Source organism: Emydura macquarii, unplaced genomic scaffold, assembly GCF_026122565.2.
Source record: "Emydura macquarii macquarii isolate MOO-44397 ecotype Brisbane River unplaced genomic scaffold, CSIRO-AGI_Emac_v2 contig_3122, whole genome shotgun sequence".
Lineage (NCBI taxonomy): Eukaryota > Metazoa > Chordata > Testudines > Chelidae > Emydura > Emydura macquarii.
In genome coordinates this window covers 4,677,298-4,690,797 of record NW_027133259.1, presented here as the reverse complement: position 1 = coordinate 4,690,797, position 13,500 = coordinate 4,677,298, and the positions used below count along the sequence as shown (strand labels likewise).

The 13,500-nt window shown below is 43.4% G+C and overlaps 1 protein-coding gene and 1 long non-coding RNA gene across 3 annotated transcripts in view; one reads left to right on the top strand and one right to left on the bottom strand.

Moving 5' to 3' along the window:
* The window catches only part of LOC137141936 (uncharacterized), a 54,196-nt gene that overhangs the window by 7,289 nt on the left and 33,407 nt on the right, over nucleotides 1-13,500 (bottom strand). The window contains exons 2-3 of one of the 2 annotated variants that reach the window (XR_010916788.1): nucleotides 3,253-3,427; nucleotides 2,301-2,463 (exon numbers count right to left, since the gene is read on the bottom strand). This is a non-coding gene — a long non-coding RNA (uncharacterized lncRNA). The remainder of the gene's footprint in view (nucleotides 1-2,300; nucleotides 2,464-3,252; nucleotides 3,428-13,500) is intronic. The other variant, XR_010916789.1, reaches the window with a different exon arrangement.
* NTF3 (neurotrophin 3) overlaps nucleotides 1-13,500 on the top strand; it is a 56,087-nt gene that overhangs the window by 27,514 nt on the left and 15,073 nt on the right. The gene's annotated exons all lie outside the window — the stretch shown is intronic.

Here is a 13,500-nt window from a genome sequence, read left to right as displayed (position 1 = left end):
TCTTTTTGTGTGTGTTAATGTTGGGGCACCGAAATAAAAGTAGGGGATTGCACAGACTGGATGAGAGGGAAGGAAAACAACAGTCATTTAAATACCTGACAGTTTAAAGATATGTTCTCTTTGACACAGGGACCTTTCAAAATAGTACTGAGGTAGTAACAGCAACTGGAGTTGAACTTCAAGGATTAGGTGAACATTACACGCAAGAGAGTATCTACAGGTCTTCATGCTGGATATTTAACCTATCTGTGAACTGGTGATGGTTTCTGTCTTGAATGTTGTCATGTCTGGAAGCCTCATGCCCCAGAAGGGAGGGGCAGCAGTGAATGACCTCACCATCTAACATTTTCTGATTCCCAGAACTAATATCTCTTGGACAGAGTGCTTACAGAAATGATGTAAAGAGATAATGGTCCCCAGCGTTGGGCATAGCTGTCAGAGTAACAGGGGATTTAGGAGATAACAGATTCTGGTCTCCAATATCTCACATACGGTATCATGAGTACATGGAGGATTATGGAATACCAGAGAGATCATGTATTTTTGTTACTTAATGGGTCAAAATGTGTTCCTTAAGCTTCCGTTAGGTGTTTCTCACAGCTCTAGGGGCCTGATTCAACTGCTACCAAAGCCAATGGAAAGACTCCCATTGACTTCCAGGGGTGTTAGATCAAGCCCTAAAGGTGCTCTATCATAGAGCATGTAAAATACTCACACAGAGGCCTGAAAATACCTAAAGACAAATGGACATGGCATACATGGAAACTCATGAATTGCAAATCTTTCATAGTGTACATGTTGTATGGCCCATGGGCTTGGCCTTCACAAAACAGGCCCAGCGTATCCTCAGTCATGAAAGGTGACTAAAAAGGGTGCAGCATCATTAACTCTGGTTATCTCAGGTTTCCTGTGTCAATGGATGGCAGAGAGTGATGAGAAGAATGTAGTTGTGGGACCAGCAACACTATGACAACGTAACGTTCTTTTCTTATTGGGTAATTCACTGCATGGTGTCCATTTTCCAGGATGATTTTTTTTTTCCTGCTCACAAACTTTAATACTAGCTAGGTAAGTAAGCCAGGAGAGAGTTGCCTTTTGCCATTTCTTTCTTGGAAATTGAGATGCAAATCTGATGCGTACAGAAAGAGTAACTGACTGCAGGATATTCCAGCAACCGCCACACACTGGCCTATAAAACTGTTAACTTTAAACAAAAAACAAAAAAACCCCACTCCATTGCAGAAAGTAGTTTTCCAAACCACCACATACTAACATGCCCAAGTGGTGCTATGCTTTGGCTAGTTTGAGACTATCCGATCAGATTATACTGTTTTAACAATGCTAAATTACAAAAGCAAATTCCACCTGTCAAATTATGTGGTGATGGAAAGAGCAGGACGGCTAAGACACCACATTTAGAATGTAATGGAAGAGCTCTCTAATCACCTTGTTGTATGGTTCAGATGTCAGGACTATTTATAAATGTCAAACCATGCTACAGAGACTTCCTTAGAAGAGGACATCTCAAACTATGGTCCACGGAATACTTGCCAATGGTCTGTAGAGAGTTGTCTGGTCACATAGGCTGAGACTTTCAAAGCCATTTCATTTAGGGGATTTTGACACTCAGAGAATTGGGTATTGTTAGGCAGCTTCAAAGATTCCAGCCATGGTGTTAGTTCTCTTTCTTTGTTTCCAGCTGCTACATTTCATTAAAAAGCTAAAACTACATTAAATACTTTCCTAACTTTTCCATGTCAGCACTCACTGAAGTTGCCATGCAAGGATGTAATGAGCAGTGATCTGTGAAGCAATCTCCCTATTCAGGGCTGGGTTACACACAAACTTTCCCCTAAATAACCAAAAGAGTGACTTAATAGATTCAGTTTTTTGTGTGTGTTTGGGTGTGCATGTGAAGGCTTATTTAGGATTAAAAGGGACATATTTCCATTCACCTTAACTGGATTCCTTACTGATTTAGACTAAACCAAATCAGTTTCTAAACAGCTTTAGTTAAATCAGTGCCACTTGTGTATGTAAACAAGATATTATGATATCAGCAGTGAAATAGTTACCTATGGTAATATTTAAATAGTCATAATACCCCACTCCCTTGAGGTGAATAGATCACTTCACACCTCTCAGAGTAATTGTTTCTGGCTATCTGTAGCCCAAGAGCTTGTCTATACCAGGACTTTAGCTCCTGTTATGGCTACACCAATATAGCTGCTTTGACGCAAACCCCCTACCGTACATATGCTACATCAATACAAACAATGACTTGCAGAGGTATAGCTTACCATGATTTGAAATGAGCCGCACAAGTACCAACCATTTCTTACACTGGTGCAGCATGTCTAAGGAAGTGGCTTTCACTGGGGCAGCTCAGACTATCGTTACAGTATTGGTTTATGTACGGGTCACAAGCCGAAGGTTTTCTTCACAGCCATAAGAGCTTAGATTCTGGAACACAAGACGACAACTAGAATGAAATGGATCTTGAAGCTGACTAGTTCATAGAACCAGAGAGAGCCAAATAAATGCTATCAACACTCTAGAAAAGAATTGGTGGTGAGAGCGCAGGACTTTCCATAGATCCTTAGATTCAAAGCCAGAAGAGGCCTCTGTGATCATCCGCTCAGACCTCCTGTATAACAAAGGCCATAGAACTTCCTCAAAATTATTCCTAGAGCACATCTTTTAGAAAAAACATCCAATCTTGATTTTAAAATTGTCAGTGATGAAGAATCCATCACAACCCTTGGTTAATTGTCGCAATGGTTAATTGCTCTCACTGTTAAAAAGCTCTCATAAGGAAATAAAGATGCATGCCTTTCTCTTGGCAAACACTGATTGCAATCAAGTACAACTGGCACAAAGACATAAAATAGGCATGTTTAAATACAAATCGGTATACACCTAGCAGCTGTGGTGATGTCTAAGTGTATAAGAACAACAGCCAAATTCTCAGGTGTTGTAAATTGGCATAGCTCTACTGATGTACATGGAGCTATGCTGATTTGCACCCACTGAGTATGTAGCACCTTTTATACCTTGATATCCTATTCTGATGCAGAATTTGTGTTGGGGTTATTTCTCTAGCTTTTCTGTACATTAAGGGCCAGTTCCTCAGATTATAAGAACTAGAGTAATTCCACTGAAGTCAATAGAGCTACACCAATTTTCACCGGCTAAGGATCTGGTCCTAAAAGTCAAATCCTAGAACCACTGAAATCACGGCAAAATCCTCACTCTAATATTTTGTTCTATCACCAAAACTGGCTGATCCTTCTTTTCTTCTTCTACAACTTCCAACTTGCTCCATTTCTTAGTCTTCTCACCATGATGCACTGTGTTATTTCAGTCTTTAAATATTGGCCCCTTTTTTTCCTCTTCCCTTCAGATCCAGGCCTTTGAATTAGAAGCTCTGTATAGATGAACACATAGAGTCAATTGGAGTACGATTGAGGCAGAAGCCATTTGCACAAGAATCACTCTAGGTTATCACACTAGTAATTACCTGGCTTGAACTGGAGTGAAATGGTTACACAAAAACCCTGAATCTCAATACTTTGACTTCAGAGTTCAAACTCCAGGATTTTGCTGCTTGATCCTATCTCTGTACAAGCTAGACCACCAACCCAGACTCAGAAATCTCAGGTGTATTCCCAGACACCACAGATAGAATATTTGAGGACAGGTTCCTGTGGATATCAAGATGTCTGCTGACATTCTGACAGGGACATCCAAAACTGGAGCACACTTACTCCTACCACTAACAGACAAGCTCTTTCTACATGCCCTTGATCACACTACCCCAGTACTCCATCAGCCCCAGTACCCAGACATTCCCTACATTATTACCATAACATTTTGATGGGAGGAAAACAATTCAGAACAGTAAGTATATGTACATCACTTCAGCAGGCAGACCGAGTACAGCTGTCCATCCCTCCCTGTAAATTAGTTCAATTAAAGGTCCACGTCCCCCTTGCACATCTGTAGCTGTGGTGTGTGTGTGTTACTTTGGAGTTCCTTTGGGGAGGAGGTGGAAGGAATCTTTCCCACACTCTTATGCAATGGGACCATTCTGTGGCTGCTATCCCAGCTTTGGGAAGCTATTTAAACTGTGGGGTTTGGCAGATAGGAGCTTCTTCCACAGCCATGTGTGGGATGTTGGTGGGACATATGAAGGCTAGTTTGAGGCATGCAAATGGAGCTGGTGGATCTGAGCCTGACTGGATCTTAACCCTCCTATGGAAGGACGGTGCAAAAGATGTGGCGAACCAAATCCCGAAGGCCACATTAGTGGCAATGAAATATAAGACAGAAGGATCCTGCCCCTTCTCTGGTCTCTGAACAGCTTCCCGGTACATGGCCCTCTTTTCCAATTTCTTACTCTACAAATTGAGTACAGATATTCTGAACATTAGTTGTGATGCCGGGGGCTTGTCTGCATTCCGATATCCCACCACATTAACTTAAATCTGTTTATTTCAAGTCCCTGCGCAGCTCCGTCACACACTTCTTGTGGGGCCTTGGGCAAGTCACTTAGTCTCTCTGTACCTCAGCTCCTCATCTGTACAAGGGGACTAAATAGCTCTTCCCTACCTCACAGGAGTGATGCGAGGGTAAATACGGTGAAGGTTGTGAGGCACTCAGCTACTGCAGTGATGGGAACCAGATGCGGAGCTTAGTCAGATAGGTAAACCAGTGTAACTTTTGCATGAGGACTCACACCAGTTTAAAACTGATTTCAGTGGTTTATCTTTCCCCTCTAGATTTAGCCATGCAAGCTAGGCCAATATAAGCCACAATTAAACCAGCTAGATAACGGTAAATAATTCTGGCTGTAACTACTGTGTTGGTAGTTCAATGCTGGACTTGAGTTGCACACACAGAGGGTTTAATTCTTCTCTCACTCACACTGGGGTTATGCCAGTTTAATTCCATTGATCTCAATGGAGTTCCTCACTGTCTGCACCAGTATAACTGAGAGAAAGGTGAATGAAGCCCATGAACAGTAGGAATTCATGGTGAAAATGAAGCATTAGATAGTGGTATTTCTCTTAACAGCCTGGGCAGTTTTCTAGTGAATAAATTACATCTCACAGGCAAGCACAACAGGAAGGAGCAATGATAACCATGCTGTAGATTTACAGATGTTCAGTGCAATTTATTCCAATGCAGAGAACCAAAAGGAATGACTGCTCCAGAGAAAAGTCATGTTGCATACAAAGCAGAGGAAAAAAATGCTTTGGAAGCCACTATTAACTGAAAAAAAAAAACCCCAAAAACCCTCTTCTTCTTTGGCATTTACCCCAAAGTGAAGTAATTGAGGGGGGAAAAACAATAACAATAGGCTTCTGTGTTGCATTACTCTAAAATGCACTTGAATGAAAGCTAATAGTATCATAATGAGCTAAGTCAGAGAGCACTGTTCAATTAGCTTGTAGAACTCAAAGGAGTTTATAAGAGCTGCTCTTATAAATAAAGACTTGGTAGGGATTATTGTCATGGAAAAGAGGAGAATTTGTGGTAAGTTAAAAGCCATTTATAAAATGGGAGAGTCTGATCAAACTGATCCAGATTAGTCCTTCACAGTGGTAAGACCTCAGAATTAGGACATGGGGATAAAGAAAAAAAAAAGAGGGTTTAGTGTAAACTACTTCATGCAAAGGGTATTCAGCATATGGAACATGTTACTCTTGAGCAAGGAGGACTAATGTTTTCAAGAGAGAAAAGGACAAGAAACTGCATAAGGAAATTTCAAGCTTCAAAAGAGATATTAGTTTTTTGCTTAAGAATACCCAACCCTTTTCTGGGTGGGGTGGGGAGATCTGAGAGGAATTTTGGCTGATCATGGATTTTTTTTTTTTTTTGCCCCTCCCTAGATTGCCAATGTCTGGGTTTTTTTTCACTTTGCCTTATTGTTGTTTGAGTGACAGTATTTTTATCTTCCTGCAGCACCAAACTAAAAGTTTAAAGTTCTTGAAACTTTCTTTTAAAAATTTCTAATGTATAGGGCCAACTTCTGAAGTCTTTACTCATTTCATTCTCCCTAATTGATTGTACTGGGAGTTTTATGAGAGAGAAGATTTTCATTACGAGGTGGGTGCCGAACTCTCTTCCACACGTATAAAAATATTACCCTAAATAAAGAAACCCTCAGGGCTTGGTCCATGCACCGTAGAATAATGGCAGAACTGTCATCAGGACAGAGCATGGAACAATTTATGACAACACCGCTGATTCTATCCTACTACATATGAGTCTATTACTGGTGGTTATTCTAATAATTAGACTCACCAAGCCAGCAACAAAACAGCTTCTACATACCTTACTGGTTATCCAAAAGCCAAAAACACAATTCCCTCAAAGCAACCCAGCCCTGGGCTCCCGTCCAAACAGCCAAGACAAATATGATGAGATTTACTGAAAATCTTATTCATCATATATAAAGTCCTACCAATTCCAAAGGATCAGACACATTACCCCCCAGGTCAATGAATATTTCAAATCTTACCAAAACACACGCTTACAGACAATTCTTATTAACTAAAGGTTTATTAAGAAAAAGAAAAGAGAGAGTACTGGTTAAAAGATCATTATGCATACAGACATTAATAACGTTCTTAAGTCGGTTTCATAGCAGAGAGAATAAGCAGCTGAGTTGCAAACAATTATTTCCAGAATCAGTTCATAGGTTATAATCCATATAGTCAGTTCACGTATAGAGCCAGTATAATCCCTTCCACGAGAAATAGCAGGGTACTCCAGACTGGAGCTGGGACCTCAGTCTTCCCCTGTCACAGCTTAAGCTGATCTGAAATACAGGATCAGGGCCCTAGAGTCCTTTTATAGACCTCTGGAAGGTTTACAGATAGCCTCTTGACAGCAGGTGTCCCTTGAGTAAATGATAGTAATGCACATTGTCCTTTGAAGTAAAACCTTCCATTTCCTATGTATACACAGGTGATTAGTTGCTGTGACAGGGTGCTAGGGGATGAACCCCTGGTCAGCCCCCCTGCCATGCAAGGGTAGCTAGTTCAGGTGCAGCAGAGTGGGTAGCCGGGCTGGGGTTTGATTGCCTGAGGGGAGGCAGCTGTCCGTAGGCACAGGCTGAGCAAACTTTTGGGGGGTTTGCTTAGGCCATGAGCTGCAGCTGCCATGCTGGCCCAGCCAGGTTTATAAGCCAGGCCCCAGAAGGGGTTGAGAGGCCAGAGGGGAAAGGAGTTGGGGGGGAAATGCAGAGGCTGTTGCCTGTCTCCCTAGACCCTGAGCAGCCTCAGCAACAGCTGGCCTAGGCAAGGCCCTGTACGGTGGTGGGAGATTCTTATGCATGTTGTAAATAAACCACTGGTAATTACAAGCTTGAGGGTCTCTGAGTCCTTTGTGGTCCAGAGGGACACCAAAGAAAGGGAGGGTGAGGGGACGCCGTGCTACAGTTGCATTGATTAGCATAAGGTCATTATCCATTCAAAGGTAGTTTACTACAAATTTCAACGAGAAAGACAATGATATTATTACAACCAACTTTCATCAAAATGTTAATATTCCCTTTTGATCTCTGAATCAACGGAATATAGTGACAGACAGGAACCATTGGTTACCGTGTTAACCTCTAATAAGGTACTGACAAATACAATTAGTATTTACTTCTAGTTCCCTAACAATATAGACTTGCATTTCAAACACTCGGGTCTACTAATATGGCTTGGCTAATTATCTACAAGGAATGGCCCTTATTACCATTTCTGTACTTTTCTAATTTGTCTTTATAGGTTGAGTTTGGGTCATTTAGCCTGCTAGTGGCTTAACCCTTTCTGGATCAGTGTCACAACCTTTTTTCAGAGGAAAAGTGCAAATTCGGGTTGACTGAAACATTTCACAAATTTGTGTTGAATTCACTGAATTATTTGTCAAAAAATAAATTTAAAAAAATCAGAAAAAAAGCAAAATATTTAGTTTCAACATTTTCTAAAGGACACATTTTGATATTTTTATTCAAACAACTTTTTGCTTTGAAATTTACTTCAATTTCATTAAAAAAACGTTAAAGGTAAAAACTCCAACAAACCTAAATGCCACTCCGAAAAGCTGTCTTCCCTCAATGGAAGCCTACACTCTTGTTTGCATCTCAGTAAACTGCTTAAACTTCCCATTGTCAAATAAGTCTGAAAACTTATTATTTTCCTTGCATCCAATTATCCCAGGATGTTAAGTGACTTCTCACATTCACTAAAGTTTCCCTAGCTGTATACCTTCCAGAAGTTCCTAATGAAGTGATTGTGTTGCTCTTTTTTTTACCTTGGGCTCCCTTCCATATTTTCTAGGAATGGCTTAGAACCAGGTTAGGAAGCTGCTGATCTTTCAGAGGTTTCAGAGAATACTGTGCCAGGTTTCTAGCATTGATAACGTGCTATTTAAGATCCTTTATTTTCAATCTACACGGATTATATACACTGGGTTAAACTCCACCACACGTCTTTGGAGAGCTAGACTGTCACCGCCCTTATTAAGTTGTACAGGAGTGTAAGAAAAGGGAGAATAAACCTCTCCACCCCATCCTGTTTCTCACCAGCTCAGCCTGCTCAGATTCTGACTTTGGCTGCAGTGGGGAGATCGGTGCTGCTCACCCAATATCCTCACTACGGATGCGTCTACACTGCACCCAGGAGGTGTGATTGCAGCACACTCAGACTTGCCCAGTATAGCTCAGATAACAATAGCAGTAAAGCTGCAGCAACACAGGTAACTGCAGGGTGTAGCTCCACCCACTCAGGATACTCAAGCAGTCACAGTCCATGCGGCTGTGGCTTCACTGCTATTGTCACTGGAGCTACTTTTGCTCTAACTCAATGAAAGCTAGCGGGTATGTCTAAGTGCTCGGAGAGCAAGTGGGTGGGGAGGAGTTGTAGAGAGATGGGGAGTGAGAAGAGCCCTAACTTCATCCCACTTCCCTTACTTATTGGCAAGAGCAGCTGGCTGGGAGCAGGGGAAAGTAAGCTGCTCCCTGAAAAGAGCTGAAGTACCGTAGGCCTGGTCTACACTAGAGACTTTTTTGCACCAAAACAGTGCTGGTGTACATGCTGCAATCACCCCCTCCCCCCTTCCCCACCCCACTCCCCTGATTTTGTGACAAAATAAAACTACCTCGGCAAGAGGCGTAGAGCATTTTGTGCAAAACTTTTAGTGACAAAGCATCAGTATAGATGTTGTGCTTGGTTCTGTCATGGTAAGAGGCCTCCAGGAAGTGTCCCACAATGCACATTTTGACTGCTCTGGCCATCATTTTGAACTTCGCTTCCTTGCAGCCACCTGCCCCTTCCCCTTTAAAGTCCTGGGAATTTTTGAAATTCCGCTTCCTGCTTGGTCAGCATGGAGAGCTCACATCTCATCTTTCCAGCTGACCATAGTGGCTCCACACACCAAACCCTATCCCGCTTGGCTCACACTGGTTCTTCTGGATCTCATCGGCATTTGGGTAGAGGTGGTTGTGCAGTCCCAGCTCCACTCTGGCCAAAGGAACTTTGATACATACCATCAAGTTTCTCATTTAATGGCCGAGAAGGGCTATGAATGGGACATGCTGCAGTGCTGTGTGAAAATCAAGGAACTGTGGCAGAGGTACCAAAAAGCTAAGGAGTCAAACCGTTGCTCTGATGCAGAGCCAAAGACTTGCTGCTCCTATAAGGAGTTGGAAGCCATCCTTGGCAGAGACTCCACCTCCACCACCAAGAAACTCATGGATATCTCTGTGGGCCCGGAGGCAGTGGACACCAGACTCAACCCCCATGAAGAAGTCGTGGATGAGGAGGTCGAGTTCCAGGATGATGCAGAGCAGGGGAGTGGGTTGTTTGCTGACATGAGGAGCCGGACCTCTTCTGCACCCCGGAGGATTCAACCCAGTCCCAACCCTGCAGATCTGGTGTGCAGGATGCAGAAGAAGGGAGCTCTGGTAAGGGATTTTTTTGAGTGGATGCTGCTCAGTTACATGAGATACAGCTGTCTTTAGCTTTGTTGCATTATACAGGTGGTTGAAGGGATAGAAATGCACAAGTGTTTGCATGTGCTTCCCATTCCTCTGTTTAGCTAGGCAGTGCGACAGAAAGGCATGTTAATGCACATCGAGATTTCACGGGAATCCTCCAGAGAGATCTCTTGGAAAATTTCCTGGAGGTACTCGCCAATCCTCTGATGGAGATTCCTCGGCACAGCTGCTTTGTTTCTTCCCCTATTATAGGAAATTTTCCCGCACCAATCAGCAATCACTTGTGCAGGGACCAAAGCGGCACGTAGGTGAGCAGTATAGGGACTCAGTTTGAAGCTGCTCACATAGAGGAGATGTACTCTAGCATCCCTGCTTATTCTCAGGCGTGAGATATCGGCTTCTATGGCTCCCGCCTATGGAAAATGGTGGCACAATTTGAAATTTTCTCCATATTTACCTGCAACAACCACCACCCTGAACTTTTCACCAGCTTCAGTGCCCCCACCCCCGGGCACAACTCACCACGCCCTGGTCGATCATCAAGCTGTGCGCTTGCCAGGGGACAGTGAGAAAGAGGTGTATTTTACAGTAATGCACCAATGCTGTTATTGCACGCACAATCATGCTTCTGTTCATTGTTCTTCTATAAATGTGTCCTTGAGAGGAAACTCCACCACACCTGCCGAGCGCCTGCAGCTGATAAGAAAACAACCATAGAGAAGCAAAGAGGAGAAGTTCCAAGAACTCCTCCAGTCCTCTGAGGCGGAAAGAAACAATGAAAAGGGCATGGGGACACATTGTCTGAAAATCAGAAAATTGATAGGCAGGAGAGGAGGGAAAACCAGGAGCAAGTGATAGCAGATCACGAGTGCATGATAAAAGCCATGGAGGAGCAAACGGAGCTGCTAAAGTCACTCCTAATGCTGCAGACTGAATTCATGCGTGCTCGCTCCCTCCAGCAGCCAACAGAGAACTGCTTTCTATGCCCTCCACAAACTGCACCCACGCATTCCTACCAAACTCCAGGCCCATCTTAGTACCCCATTCACTCCACCCCTTCAGACAGTTTCCAGATCAATAGCTGAACTTACACTCAGCTCTCATAGCTTACAATGCCCCTTACTGCTTTCTCCCCTCCATCCCAGCTTTTTGTGTGTGCTGTGAATAATTGTTATTTAATAAAGACGTAATCTGTGCAGAAAAAGCAACCTGTATTTGTCTCTTGCACATAATGGTTGCAGCTCACAATGATACACAGCGCACGCTGGATAGCAGTCATAGCATGGCACAGTGCTGTTTACAAAGACACCTTATTGGTGCTCATTGTCAAAATAGTTCCTCAAGGCCTCCCTAATTTGAATGCCCCCCCCATTGTGCCCCTCTAATAGCCCTGTCATCTGGTTGTTCATAGTCAGCCACAAGGCGATCTGCCTCTGTGCTCCACCCAGGGGAAACTTTTCACTCTTCGCTTCACAAATATTATGGATCACACAGCAGGCGGCTATAACCATGGGAATATTTTCCTCACTAAGGTCTAACTTGCCATAAAGGCATCTCCAGCGAGCTTTTAATCTGCCAAACTTATATTCAATGGTCATTTGGCACTTGCTCAACCTGTTATTGAAGCACTCCTTACTGTTATCCAGGTTGCCCATATAAGGCTTCATGAGCCATGGCAGTAAGAGGTAGGCAGGGTCTCCCAGGATCACTCTGGGCATTTCAACATCCTCCCATTCGAATCTTTTGGTCTGGAAAAAAAATCCCTGCTTGCAGGTTTCTATATAGGTCAGTATTCCTGAAGATGCGTGCGTCATGCACCTTCCGTGACCACCTGCACTGATGTCTGTGAAATGCCCATGTTGATCCACAAGCACCTGCAGTACCATAGAGAAGTACCCCTTTCGATTGATGTACTCCATCACAAGATGGTCTGGGGCCAAAATTGGGATGTGTGTGCTATCTATCGCCCCACCACAGTTAGGGAATCCCATCACTGCGAAGCCATCCACTATTTCACACACATTTCCAAGATTCACAGTCCTTCATAGCAGAATGTGATCAATGGCCCTGCACACTTGCAATAAGACAGCTACAATGGTGAACTTCCTGATTCCAAACTGATTAGCAACTGACCAGTAGCGGAGTGGTGTTGCTAGCTTCCACATGGCAATCCTCATGCGCTTCTCCAATGAGAGGGCAGCTCTCATTCTGGTGCCCATATCCCATAGCATAGGGGCGAGTTCCACACACAGTTCCATGAAGGTGGCTTTGCGCATTCGAAAGTTCTGCAGCCACTGCTCGTCATCCCAGACCTGCAGAACAATGCAATCCCACCACTCAGTGCTTGTTTCACGTGTCCAAAATTGGTGGTGCACCATGTGTAGATTCTCCATGAATGCAAACATCAATCTGGCATTGTTTGTTTGCTTGGCAAACAGCAGGTCAGGCACCTTGGATTTCAGTTCCGATCGGGAACTCATGATATACTGCATGAGCAGCCGCTATGTGTTCAGAACACAGACAACAACAGTGGAGAGCAGTGCAGCATCCATCCTTTTCACATAAAGATGGCGGGAGCGCAGGACACTGGGGCTATTGAAAAATGCTGCAAAATGCAATTGGAAAGTGACTGACGGACCGAAATCACTGCATCATGGGGCATTGAGCCCACATCTATGATGCGTTGCGATCCTCTCTGCCTTCCCTCAACTCCTAGCAGCAGAAGTTGGCAAGTTGCACAGTGGAATAGCTGCCCACAGTCAATGCTAGAGCACCAACTGTGGATGCTCTTTGGCAACACAATGAGTGCTGTGTGGACAGGCACAAGCGTTCTAATTACAGCGCTTTTTTATCATTGCTGTAACTTGCGTCGACAAAACTTTCTAGTGTGGACAAGGCCTTACTCTTTCACAGCTCTTTCAGAGCAAAGTGGCTGCAGGGGAGGAATTGTCCATCTGAATCACAATTTGTTTTTTGGGCTTTTCCTGGGGTGGTGCAGCTGTGCGTGGCCCTTTACTCGGGCCCTGTTATAGGGTTATGCTACAGTTCAAAATGAGCAGGCTTAACTCCCACTTCCTGCAGGACAACAACACTTTGATTATTTTAATCAGGGATTTCTACTGAGCACAATAAAGTCCAAGATCAGGCTCACCCTACCTGAAGAATTTAAAAAAAGCTTCTGAATTTTTATTGCTACTGACTGGGAAAAGCAAATGAATTGCATTACCCCTGAATTACACTGATCCTGTACTATTACAGGCTGTTGCTAAATCATTCTGAACTTTAGAAGACATCCAAGATCGTCAAATATGATTTACCCATAGTTACATTTTGATGTATTTTCTAGACCCTTTCTGAGATTTTCCCTCAAACACTTCATCCTTTAGGGACCCAGATAAGTACTGAAGAAAGCTGTAAATAAAAATTTAGATGGAGGTAGTAGCATTTCTGATTGGGCCTGTTAACTTTATGGAGTTTGCTTGCTTTATGGAGTACTATATGGGATT